The sequence below is a fragment of the Canis lupus genome, chromosome 14, assembly GCF_011100685.1.
Source record: "Canis lupus familiaris isolate Mischka breed German Shepherd chromosome 14, alternate assembly UU_Cfam_GSD_1.0, whole genome shotgun sequence".
In the NCBI taxonomy this organism is placed as follows: domain Eukaryota; kingdom Metazoa; phylum Chordata; class Mammalia; order Carnivora; family Canidae; genus Canis; species Canis lupus.
This window is the reverse complement of record NC_049235.1, coordinates 10,302,825-10,316,279: the sequence shown is the minus strand read 5'-3', so window position 1 is coordinate 10,316,279 and position 13,455 is coordinate 10,302,825.

Sequence of the window (13,455 nt, the reverse complement as noted above, 5' to 3'; positions counted from 1 at the left end):
GGGAGATAAGAGTCACAGGAGCAAAAAAGAGTAAAGAAAAAGCCTGAAAAGCACTGTAGTATAATCTACACTGATAAAGAAATGAGTGTGATAAAGAAAATAATATTTTCATAAAACGTCATATTTTTAAAACTATATTCACATTAATTATTTTACTTGATGCTTAGGGATTTTTTTTAAAGATTTTTATTTAATTTATTTGAGAGAGAGAGTGTGTGTGCATGAGCAGAGGTAGGGGCAGAGGGAGAGGGTCAGGGACAAGCAGACACCAGATAGAGCATGGAGGGTGACATGGTGCTCAATTTGGGATCGTGACCACAGCCAAAGTCCATAGATGCTTAACTGACTGAGTCACCCAGGCATCCCAAATGCTTAGAGATTTTTCTAAAGTAAGTAGACCAAGTATCTCAGGGGAATCTATCTACTTGGTTGGACATCACTACTGGAATCACATCTTCTAAGCTCAGATCTCGCTTCACAATATCCAGCAGCCTAGAAGCAACACAAACCAGAAGTTCATTTACCATTTTCTATCCATATTTCAGTTGCTTCTTGTTTCCCTCTTTATTCTTAAAAGAACATGAATGTTCTTAAAAATAGCAACAAGTCTGGGGGTGAGAGAATTCCTTAAGGATCCCTTGTTATACTACCAGTCTCTGATTTCAAAGGCCAAGGTATAATACCACATTATAATACATTACATGGTCTCTCCTTCTCTTCATTTTTGTCTACTATTATCCTTCTCAAATCATATTGTTAAAATGCCTGGAATTTATTTATTTTATCACATTCAGCAATTCTATGTAAAGTAAGGTATGATTATTCTTGATATTTTTCCTGAACCTTATTGGCAAAGTCAGTATTGACTTTTCTGATGTAATGAGAGCTTAGTGGAATGAAACAATAATTATAAAATGCCTGACCTCCCTATTATGTCAGAAGCAATCAGCTCCTATTTTAAGATGAGTCATTATGGCTCATCATGAACAGATTTCTATGCAGTTAGTTCTCTATTTGTTTAGTTTTATGAGGCCCTTTGTTGATGATTGTGTAATCTTGATTCCTGGATGTCATATTGGACCTTTATGTAACATAGCAAAATAGAAGTTCTGCTACCTGAATCAATGGAAATATAGAAAGTTTCCATTGCATCATTCTTCTGAGGAAATATTACTATTGATCACTGTGTAAATATCTTCAGAGGGCATTAAAAACGATCAATTGTAAAAAAAAATTAAAAAAAGATTAATTGTTTTGCCTTGCTTGTACCCTAGAAGTCTTGACATTACCAGCTCTAACTTACAGATCTGGCTACTTGGAATGTCATTCACTTCAATTTTGAGCAAAATACATGAAAAAAAATACAAAAATAGATCCTTCTCACAGTGTACCTAAATTTAGTTAGTCTTACTGAAGATACTGCAAAAAAAAAAAAACAAAACATGTATATAATGTTTATGTAACAGACACTATTCTCAAACCAGGGTATGTTTGTATGTAAGATGACCTCTCCATAATTTAAAGCTAAGTTCAAGTGCAGATATATATATATATATATATATATATATAATATATATACACACACACACACATACATATATATATACAGATATATACATACATACATATATCCACATATATATATATATATATATATATATATCCACACACACATACATAAGATTGGGTGATATAGATATAGATATAGATATAGATAGATATAGATATAGATATATAGGTATCTCATCTAATTATACATCAGTCACCCAAAGACTAAACTCATGAGCATGCTTTATTATTATTTTAGTAGTAATAATAGATAATAAGTATCTACTATCTGTAGGCACTCAATAAATTACTTTGAAAGAACTTATGGATGAATACGAATTATAAATAACTTGATTGAAAAAATTCAACAAATTTAAATTAGGACCGATAGGATCTTGTAAAATTTTTCTTCCAGTAGATTACACTATAAACATTAGAGGTAATGGTAGAGCAACAATGTTTAGTGTCAGTCTAGGACTCAAAGTAAACTATCTTTCTGCCTATCTGCCCCATCTATCAATTTGTCAACATACACACATATATACATACATGCATATATATATTATACATTTAAAAAAATCAGATAATATTCTGATTTTCATTTTTTTAGCTAGTAATAAAATTTGCCAAAAACACTATTTCTTACACCTTTTCTACATTCATAACATCCATTTTAAAGTTGAATATATTCCAACTGTGAAAAAAAGAAGAAACTAAAATATTAAATTTCTACTTAAAGCTATAATAAGGTATTCTGAAAAAATATACTATGTAGGAGATACTGTCTCACCATATTAAGTAAGTAAAAGCAAATGAGAAATAAAAATTCCAAAATTTTTATAGTAAATATAAGTAATATTTAAGTAAAAGTAGTTTTTCCAATTTTGATTCAAATTTTATCCATGTGTTAAATGTATTTACTCACTGATCTCAATAAAATAGTGCATGTTGATTAATCTTTGTGATCCTTTCAAAATGTTGCCTTTGTCTATAGACATCAGTGGCACTCCTTTTTAATAATAGTATAGTATCTTATGGAATAATTTAATTTCTTACTATCATGAAGTCCAAATGCACTGTTTTCTAAACAATTTCTGAAGTCTAGTTTAAATTCTTCCTCCTAGATAATAATTGCTTCTGTCAAAAGATGTAATTTATATATATATTTTGTAATATATATTTTAAGACACCAAAGTGAAAACTTCAAAAATAACTACAATGTCTAGATATACACTGTACAGTATTTAATGTGACAACTTTATTTAGCCACTGTGATTCTGTGAGTTATGTTTCTAATTTGTGGCTCTTAATACTAAAAGTTGAAATAAAGTTGTAATTGCATCATGAAATGTAGTGAAATTGCAGTAAGAGGATCAAACAAAATCACTTTCTAACTACGCTGACAAATGAACAAAAGAGCCTCCAAAATTTCTCCATGGTAAAGTTACATATATCATGCAAAACAAGTAGAAGATCATTTCAAAAAAAAATCATCTCAAAAGCAAGCCAGGGTACAGATTTGTTTTAAAACCTTAAAAATATATATTCCCTGAAGAATGTTATTTTTAAGTAATTACCTCCACGTTAAAATGCATTAATGTCCAAATCCATATGATGCAACATACTCTGAATTTAAGAAACTATTTAATTAACAATTTAATCTATCAATACAGTTTGGCTTGTCAAACGCCTGGTACTTAAAGCAGGAGGAGTTAGTTGCCCTCTGTCAGGTGACCTTTCTCCCCAAATATAACCACCTGATTTGGGAATTGGAGGATATATGGTTGAATATTTTTTCTACCCCTGTGGAGAACTAAATATGGTACAAAATAAATTGATATTCAACACTTACTTATTTAAACTTATCTGATAAAGTCTCAGTCTGATATGAAAAGGAACAAAGGATAATAGTAGTTACCAAGGGGAAACTTACCATATGGAAAATAGGTCTCCTTAGGTAATCAAATTCAACTTTAGAGCCTAGGATATAGAAATCAAGTGTTGATTCTCTGCACAGCATGCAACTAAGGCAGAAATAGCCATCCGTACCAACAAACAAGAATAAAAATCCCCATCCAAGTATTAGTGCCACAATGAGGATTTGAGGTAGGTTAATTATAAAAAGCTAAATCACAAGGGACATGTCTGCTACCCTCACTGAGCATTATACTAAAAAGAGGATGGTTCCTCATGGCAAAAGGAGCCATCTTGATCTGCATCTTGATATGCACACAGAAGTGACCATAATGACGGAATCACTGGGCTTGCTGGGGTAATGATTTGTCTTGATCTGTCCTGAGAAGGAGGCCAGAAAGATGAAGGAAAATGAAACCAGCCAGTCACTGTTTTCAGAGTCTTGCCTGATCAGGACATCTGACCTCTTGGCAGATAATCGTAGGTGAACATGGGAAAGACTGGTTCAATAATAGAAATAAGTAACCCTGGAGATGCTCAGAATTATATTTGGAATGGAACTTTGGTAGAAGACCAAATCCATACCAACTTAATTGGTGGAGTTTTATAGAAATTTAATGATAATTATTATTATTATAAGTAATCCTAGCAGTTACGGCCAATTATGTGCCAAACAGTCCTTTTAATCTTTTGTATTTAATGTGCCTTTCAATCCTCAAGATTACTCCATTTAATAGATGGGATAATTGGGGTCTTGAGATAGCAAGTAACGTGCTGAAGCATACACAGTAACAGGTAGAATCACCATCAGAACTCAAGAGATCTGATTTTAAACCTTTATTTTTAAAACCACTACCCTAATCCTGATATTAGAGGAAATGGAAATTTACTGTGGAGATAAGGCTTACAAGATCTGAGATATCTGGGTTTCGATTGGACTCCTCTTATTTACTTGAGCTTATTTGAAGATTATTTAATTTACAATATATAATTTCTTATACCTTCCCAGCTAAAAGTTTAGTCATTTTTACCAATGGAGCTTGAAAAACAAATCTCTTTTTTGATAAATAATCACCTTGCTTTCAGCATCTAAAACTTATTACCAGAAATATACCTTCTGCCAGACAGACAAATAGTATTATTTCTTATCCCAATGCCGTAGGGTATGATAGGCATTTTGATTGTTATTATTTTTTATTGTGTTTATTTCTGGAATTTTCTGCTTCTTTGAGGTTACTATCCTTGTCATTAGCTGGAAGCTACAATATGGATTTTGCAATTTCTGTGCTTTTCCTTTGCATGCAAATATAATACTACTTTCAACTGATAATATAATCTGTTCACATTCTTATTGGAAGAACTCAAATATTAACACTTTGTTCTCTTTGAAAATGGTGATTTGAGTTTTATAGGGTAAACATTTCAATTAAAATGTTGATTTGAGAGAAAATATTTTACATTTTGCTGAAAAATACTTGACAAGGCTTTTGTCAGATTAATTAATGGGGTATAGCTTTATTTGTTTTTCATAGCTTCATTTTGATACATGAACACATAGCTTTATTTCGATTAATGGATAAATTAGTTTTAAGAATAAAATAATTTCTAAATTTTAGATCTATATTTAAGATGATTATAACCATGATTAGATTGTTCCGACACATCCACTATCACTAACTTTAAGGAAGATATGAATTTAAAAGTTGCTTTATTCCCTCCAGTGGTAAAATTTCAGAGTATGAGTGGTTTTATATATATATAATATATATAAATATATATAAAACATTACAAAATGCTAAAAAATAGCATTGCATATAAAACAAAAACTTATGCTCACAGGATATTAATCAAAGTAAATTTGTCAATTTGTAAGAGATATAAAACAACTTTTTCCAGAGTAGATGCAATCAATTACTCCTGTAACAAAGAATATTCACTCAATCAGGTTTAAGAGAATTAAACACAATCCTTATAAACACTGCCTCTTCATTAACAAGCCCACTGAAAAATTAACAAATTCACTGCCTGTGTGGAGATATTTTAAATATCCCAAGTTGATGGTTTAGGAATTATGAGGGGATTTTTAAAAACAAAATCTTTTGAAAACTTCAAGTCTGGGTGCTTCTGAAGTCTGAAGCCTACATATGAACAGGATTTGCACTGCTGGGGATTTACCCCAAAGATACAGATGCAATGAAACGCCGGGACACCTGCACCCCGATGTTTCTAGCAGCAATGTCCACAATAACCAAACTGTGGAAGGAGCCTCGGTGTCCATCGAAAGATGAATGGATAAAGAAGATGTGGTTTATGTATACAATGGAATATTCCTCAGCCATTAGAAACGACAAATACCCACCACTTGCTTCCACGTGGATGGACCTGGAGGGTATTATGCTGAGGGAAATAAGTCAATCGGAGAAGGACAAACATTATATGGTCTCGTTCATTTGGGGAATATAAATAATAGTGAAAGGGAATAGAGGGGAAGGGAGAAGAAATGGGTAGGAAATATCAGAAAGGGAGACAGAACATGAAGACTCCTAACTCTGGGAAACGAACTAGGGATGGTGGAAGGGGAGGAGGGCGGGGGATGGGAGTGACTGGGTGGCGGCACTGAGGGGGGCACTTGACGGGATGAGCACTGGGTGTTGTTCTGTATGTTGGCAAATTGAACACCAATAAAAAATTTATTATTAAGAAAAAATGAACAGGATTTGTTCACTATCTTCCACTGCCCTTAAAGAGACTGAGCAAGAGGGGAACATGTAGCATTGAATCACACACCATCTCTAACATGATATATTTTAGTATGGTCAAGAAAGGAATATCACTTTTGTTTATATTCCCCTTTATATTTCCTACAATTTTGCCTCTCATCCTTAAGAAGTATTTGTTAATGACATTCTGACTTTGTTTCAGTAAAAGGAGAGTGTGATTTACACTAAATCTCCTGCTGGGAACAATTAGAAACTCTAGACACAAACACATACTTGGAGGCATAAAAGAGATAATAAATTGCAAAGAATAACCAGCCAAGATCCATGGGAGGATGAAAGCCTAGAGTGGTGAATTTAGGGCTTTTTCTGAGTGGTTTCTGACTCAAGAGGAAGCAGCAGAAAAGCAGAGATGCTAGAAAACACTTTTAACAATCCTGCTGTGCCAGAGGACAGAAACTGAAGTTCAGACATGGTAACCTGGGGAACCCATCTTAATTTGAGATGAGTATGATCAATAAGTAGACAAAACTCACAAGTACTGAGGCTTAGATTTAAATCTACACAATCCTTGAAATTTGATTAAGTGGATCCTGGATTGTAATATCTCAAAGTGCCTTCCAGAAACAAATAGGTATTATTTTGAGAGAGAATAATTTTATTTAAGACCTTACTATTTCTATAAACAAGTTTGCTGATACAAGTGTAGCATACAATGTTTAAAAAGGAAAAAAGAGGCTACATACCCGAGGAGAGAAGACAATAGAACACAATACAAACCAAGAAAATCAATATATAAATAAAAACTCATGGGTGAGGTTGTCATATACAGGAAATATAATAGAGGATAACTGTTAAATTTGAGTTTCAGATAAACATTAAATATCCCATATAATATTTGGGCCATACTTATACTATAATTATCTGAAATCCAAATTCCACTAGGCATTCTGTATTTTATGTGACTACCCTACTCATAGGGAGCTCAAATATTAGATTTCCCAGAAATAATTAAATAATGAAGCTGACAATGTTCAAGGAGTTAAAATACAGGCAAAAGGGAAAGGATGCCATAAAGTCACCAGCTGCAAGTTTCAGCAGCATTTGCCAGTAGGACAAGCAATGATTAGGCAGACAAGATACACCATTACTACAGAGGCCTGTGAACAGCACAGTGACATCATTTGGTTCAGTGCTCTCCTCCCTCTCCCCACAAGAACCCAGGAAGACTCATTCTTCATACATCTTGATCCTATCTCTAAATATGCTGAGATTTTACTTAAAATGAAGAAGTCATTGAGAAGCTCATGTAAAACAACTCTGTGATCTGCTTTAGAGTAGATTGAATTTGGAAAGTAAAATGAAACCATTTAAGACAGAGGCAGAAGAGATTTGGACTAATAGAAGTTTCTGTACTCCTGAGCAGGGTGAGACCTGTGAGGCAGACCAATCAGCAATAGAAGTAATTTTGTCTCCTGGATATATTTTCTTAAATTAGTGCTAACCCTACTCTTATTTCTCATAGTTTTCCCTCTTTATCCATCTTTTTGTAATTTATCTCTGTAATGATATTTTTTTTTGCTTCCTCTACAATGTAGAGGAAGCAAAAAGTATGTGAAGTTCATCTGTGTGTGAAGCTGTCAATGCTACAGTGCCTATATCCAAATACTTGTGTGATTAGCTGAGTCTACTTCTTTTCATTTTTGGTCTTTCTTCCTTTTATAAGAATTGAGATCTAAAGTTAGGACTCATAAACCAGTCAGCTTTAAAAATATTCCAAATAATTTCCTTCAAATTAACATATTAACATACTTTTCTGGCTGAGAAGTCTGGCATTTCCTATGAAAAAAAGCAGATACCCAATTCTGAGGCACAAAGAAAATTTCCTTTATCCTAGAATTATCTGAATATTTTCTATTCCCCTACCTTTGTACCTTTGCTCTCTTAAACAACGCTTTAAAAAAATCAACAATCTTAAAAAAAAGATTTTACTTATTTATTAATGAGAGACACAGAGAGAGAGAGTCAGAGACACAGGCAGAGGAAGAAGCAGGCTCCATGCAGGGAGCCCGATGCAGGACTCGATCCTAGGTCTCCAGGATCACGCCCTGGGCCGAAGTCAGGCGCTCAACCGCTGAGCCACCCAGGCGTCCCAACAATCTTTTTGTTATTCAATAATAATTAACTTTTCTTATTCCTATCAAGTAAATACTTGATTATTGTCTTTTCTTTAATGTTCCAAGTTTTTATTTAAATTCTAGTTAGTTAACATATAGTGTAATCTTAGTTTTAGGAGTAGAATTTAGTGATGCATCACTTACATATACATACATACACTTACATATAACACCTGGTATTCATCACAAGTGCCCTCCTTGTGCCCATCACCATTTAATCCATCCCCCCTGCATCACTTCTTCTTTATCCATTTGCCAGTCAGTGGGCTTCTGGGCTCTTTCCAAAATTTAGTTATTGCTGATAATGCTGCTATAGACACCGAGGTGCATGTGCCCCTTTGAATCAGTATTTTTGTATCATTTGGGTAAATGCCTAGTGGTTCAATTTCTGAGTTGTACATAGTTCCATTTTTAACTTTTTGAGGAACCTCCATACTATTTTTCAGAGTGGCTGCACCTGTTTGCATTCCCACCAGCAGTGTAAGAGGGTTCCCCTTTCTCCTCATTCTTGCCAGCATCTGTTGTTTTGATTCTTTTTCTTTCTTCATTTGTGATCTACCATACATTACCTGAATTTTTAATGAGAAAGAATTTCTTTCATTTTTGTCATTCATTCCTAAAGGAATCCAGATCTTAATTCTAATTCATAGAGGGGGTTCCCCCCAACCTATGGCAAGCAATTCTTTGGGAACCAGCTGGGTGTCCTACAGCTTGATTCAATTCTGACATTCTCTACCCAGAGACAGTGTCAGATCTGGTAGGTTAAGGTTCAGTTCTACCAGACTGCTCCTCCTCCCTCCAAAGCTTCAGACATCAGTCAACAAGACCAAATCATTACCTGTGCTTCTGACTAACTGGCTATGAATTGGAGACAAGAACCCCCCTCTAACTCAGGAAGCCCATCACAAGTCCAGGTTATTACCTGTATTTCTAACTACCTGCTATAAATCAGAGGTTCCTATAACTTTGTCCTTGGGTCCAATTAATTTGCTAGAGAGACTTATAGAATTCAGAGGAACATTTTACTTATTAGACTACCAGTTTATTCTTTAAAAAGATTTTATTTATTTATTCATGAGTGACACACAGAGAGAGGCAGAGACAGGCAGAGGGAGAAGCAGGCTCTCTGCGGGACTGGATCCCAGGACACCGGGATCAGGAGCAGAGCCAAAGGCAGGTGTTCAACCACTGAGCCACCTAGGAGCCCCGACTATCTGTTTATTCTAAATATATAACTCAAGAAGAGTCAGACAGAAGAGACACACAGGGCAAGGTATGAGGAAAGGAGGAGGAGCTTCCACACCCTTCCCAGGTATGTCACTCTCCCAGCACCTCCCACAGGTTCACCAACCCGGAAACTATCCTTTTGTGTTTTTATAGTTAAGATTGATAGGGCAGCCCGGGTGGCTCAGTGGTTTGGCCCCACCTTCAGCCCAGGACGTGATCCTGGAAACCCGGGATTGAGTCCTATGTCGGGCTCCCTGCAAGGAGCCTGCTTCTCCCCGTGCCTGTGTCTCTGCCTCTCTCTCTCTCTCTCTCTCTCTCTCTCTATGTCTCTCATGAATAAATAAATAAAATCTTAAAAAAAAAAAGAAAAAAGATTGATAAAAGCATTGGTGATTGATTCAACCTCCACCCTTCCCCTTCTCTGGGATAGCGGGGTGGGATTGAAATTTCCAGCCCTCCAATCACAGGGTTGGGTGTCTTGGCAACTAGCTTCCTTCCTTAACTGAGGTCCAAAAGTCACCTTAACATAACAAAAAACATTTCTGTCTCTCTCCTCATTTGGGAAATTGCAAGGATTTTAGGAGCTGTGTGCCAGAAACAGGACAAAAAACAAACCAAATATAAATTTACGATAAATTGCAATATAACAATTTCTTTAAGGAGACATTCAAGCCAAATTTGAGTAAGAACAATGTTGTTATAAAGTTTGTTTTATATTGTTAGTTTCTTTTTGCTGGATGTGTTATACTTTTCCTGTGAGGGAAATAAGCTTTAGATGAGAAGTCCGATGGACTATAAACCCTACTTTTAAAAACTTATTAAAAAAGAGCCTTAAAAAGAAAGATTTCCAGAGTCCAGGTATAACAAACTCCATTCTCTGACTGCAGTAAGTGTGGCAGCTCACTAGGTCATGTACCTCAACTGATTTTTAAATCAAATCCACAGGCCATGTCATGATTTAATATGGTTGTAATAATTGTTGCACTTGAACTATTTTTAATTCCAAAGATAATTTTTAATGCATACATGTTTAAGTTTTGTCCTTCTCTCTATAAGCTAAATGACTTGTGGGAAATTGTTAGTATTGTCTACATAAGCAACAACTTTGTAGCTAGGCTACAGAAATGTATGTTGTTATGTGAACACCCTACAAAATTATTTATGAAGAAATAACTATTAGAAATATGCACATAAACTTACAGAAAGCATCTAGTAGGAAAGAACACTTGTGACTTTCTCCCTAAACACATGCAATTGTTGCTAGTAACAAACCTTAGCTGAAAATCAAAGCATTCATATTTCATGCAAATTATTGAAAGAAACTTTGAAACTGACACTGTGGATCTCAGGTTTCTGGATGTATCTGACATCTGATTTAGTAAGAAAATCAGATTGACTATTATGTAATAATACTTATAAGATACTTTTTTGATTAACAAATCTGCTACAGGGTTGATCTTTGTTCTTTCAGGTTTTTTTTTTTTTAATTTTTATTTATTTATGATAGAGAGAGAGAGAGAGAGAGGCGCAGAGACACAGGCAGAGGGAGAAGCAGGCTCCATGCACCAGGAGCCCGACGTGGGATTCGATCCCGGGTCTCCAGGATCGCGCCCTGGGCCAAAGGCAGGCGCCAAACTGCTGCGCCACCCAGGGATCCCTGATCTTTGTTCTTTCAGTTGTTGCTTACTTTTCTTTGTTTTTTGTTATAATTTTTAAAAAGATTTTATTTATTTTAGAAAGATAGAGAGCAGGAGGAGGAGCAGAGGGAAACAGAGAAAGAAACTCAAGCAGACTCTGTGTTGAGCACAGAATTCAACAAGGGGCTCACTCTCACCATCCTGAGATCATGACCTGAACTGAAATCAAGAGTCAGAGACTTAACCAACTGAGCCCCCAGGTGCCTCTGTTTTTTGTTATAATTTTTGAAAGACTAAATCAAATTTTTTCCAATCTTAAAAGATGTTTTCAAGTATCAGTAGTATGAAATTATGCTAGCTATATGATATTTGAAGTGTTTTTACTCATATTTATCAGTACCATTCCCTTCTTATTCTTCTAGTTATTCCAATCCACATATTTACTTATTGAGAAGCTACTATGTGCCAGGAATTGTCCTAAATCCTGAAAAGATAACTATAAGCAAAATAGACAATCCACAGCTTATACTTTAATGAAAGGAAATGGATAGCAAATAAGACAACAAATAAAAAAATTTAAAAAAGTACCAGATGATTATATATGCTATGCAGAAAATAAAAATGGGTGATGTGCTAACAAGTAACTGAGTGACAACTATAGACTGAACTGTCAGAGATTATCTTTCTAAGGAAATTTGGCAAATGTCCTTAGTCACTAATCTAATGGTCATTCCCCTGACACTTCTTTCCTGAAAGAGTATTGACTGTCTTCATCTATTCATTCTTGGATATACTGTTCAGAGGGCACCATAATCTTGAAAAGAAAGTAAAGAAAATGAGCAGAGAAATTGCATGAGTGCCTTGGTATCCCTGGACTGCATCAACCTGCATTTTAATCATCTTCCTCCCAGGATCTTTATAAGTGAAATGATGAAATCCACTATAAAATTACTCTTAGGTTCATCTTTCATTTATTGCAGCATAAACATTCTAACAGATACAAAAGTAACATTCCAGTTGAGGCAGAAATGATAAAGAAGAAAAAAAGCTATACCGAAGTCAGAGAGAAGTACATTTCTGGTAGAGAAAACAGCCAAGTATGGAAGGAGCACATGGCTGGAAGGAGCCTTCTGTGAAAGGACAGAATGTGTTTAAGGCTAGATGGGAAGGATGAAAGGAAACAAAGAGGTCAGAGATGTAGCAGGATCAAATTGTGTGGGGCTTTGTTAGTCAGATAATGTATCTGACTTTGTCCTAAAGGTATGGGAGCCATTAAAGTGTTTGAACCTAGGAATGACATTACCTAGATTAACACTTAAAAAAAAATCACACTGATTCCTCTGTGTGGAGACTGGAAAGACAAAAGCGAAAACAGCATGATCCATTAACAAAAAATAGCAGAAAATCTAGTTAATAGTAGTGACGTGAGGAACCACAGTGGACACTAGCAGCAGTGCAGTTTTGATACACATTTTGCTAGATCTATAAGAACTAATAATTGATTTGGTATATGAGTGAAATAAAGAAAGGAATAAAGGATGACTCTTTAGTTCTTTGGTTGGCTTTTAACTGAAATGGGCTCAAATGTTTAGATAAAAGAAGGGGATATTAATATTACATAAAAATATGTATCTAGCATGAAAGAAATGAAACCTCTCCTGATAGAATTCCTACATCTTCTACATAAAAATCTGTTATTAAATATCTACTCTAAATTAGATTTTGAGCGATTGATTAAGGATTAGAAATATGTATGAGATAGAGCCCCTACTCATGAACTTGAAAGATAATTATGTAAATAATGAACGTGAAGTGTAATAAATGTTCTAAAAGGAGTATATGTAAAAGAACTCAACATAGTAAATGTATATAATTCTAGGTATCTTTTACTCAACAACTAGATTGGAAAACTTCGTTAGAGTAGGACATGTTTTTTTACTTCTTTGTTGCCCCCAAAGTACCAAGGAAAGTACCATGAATACGATGATAGTCCATAACACTAAAGGAAGTTTAGAAGTTCAGATTCGTATAGTTAACCAATATGCAATTTCCAGTAAAGTCATAAAGGTAAATTCTGAGTAAAAATTTCCTTGTAAAAGTTTTTTTTTTTTTTTTTTTTTTTTTTTTGCAAAGACCAAAATAAACATCTGGAGAAGAATGGCCTCTTTTTCAAGTGATAATCATCACAATACAATAAGCACAGTCATATACAAGTCCTCCATCTATAAAATAAAT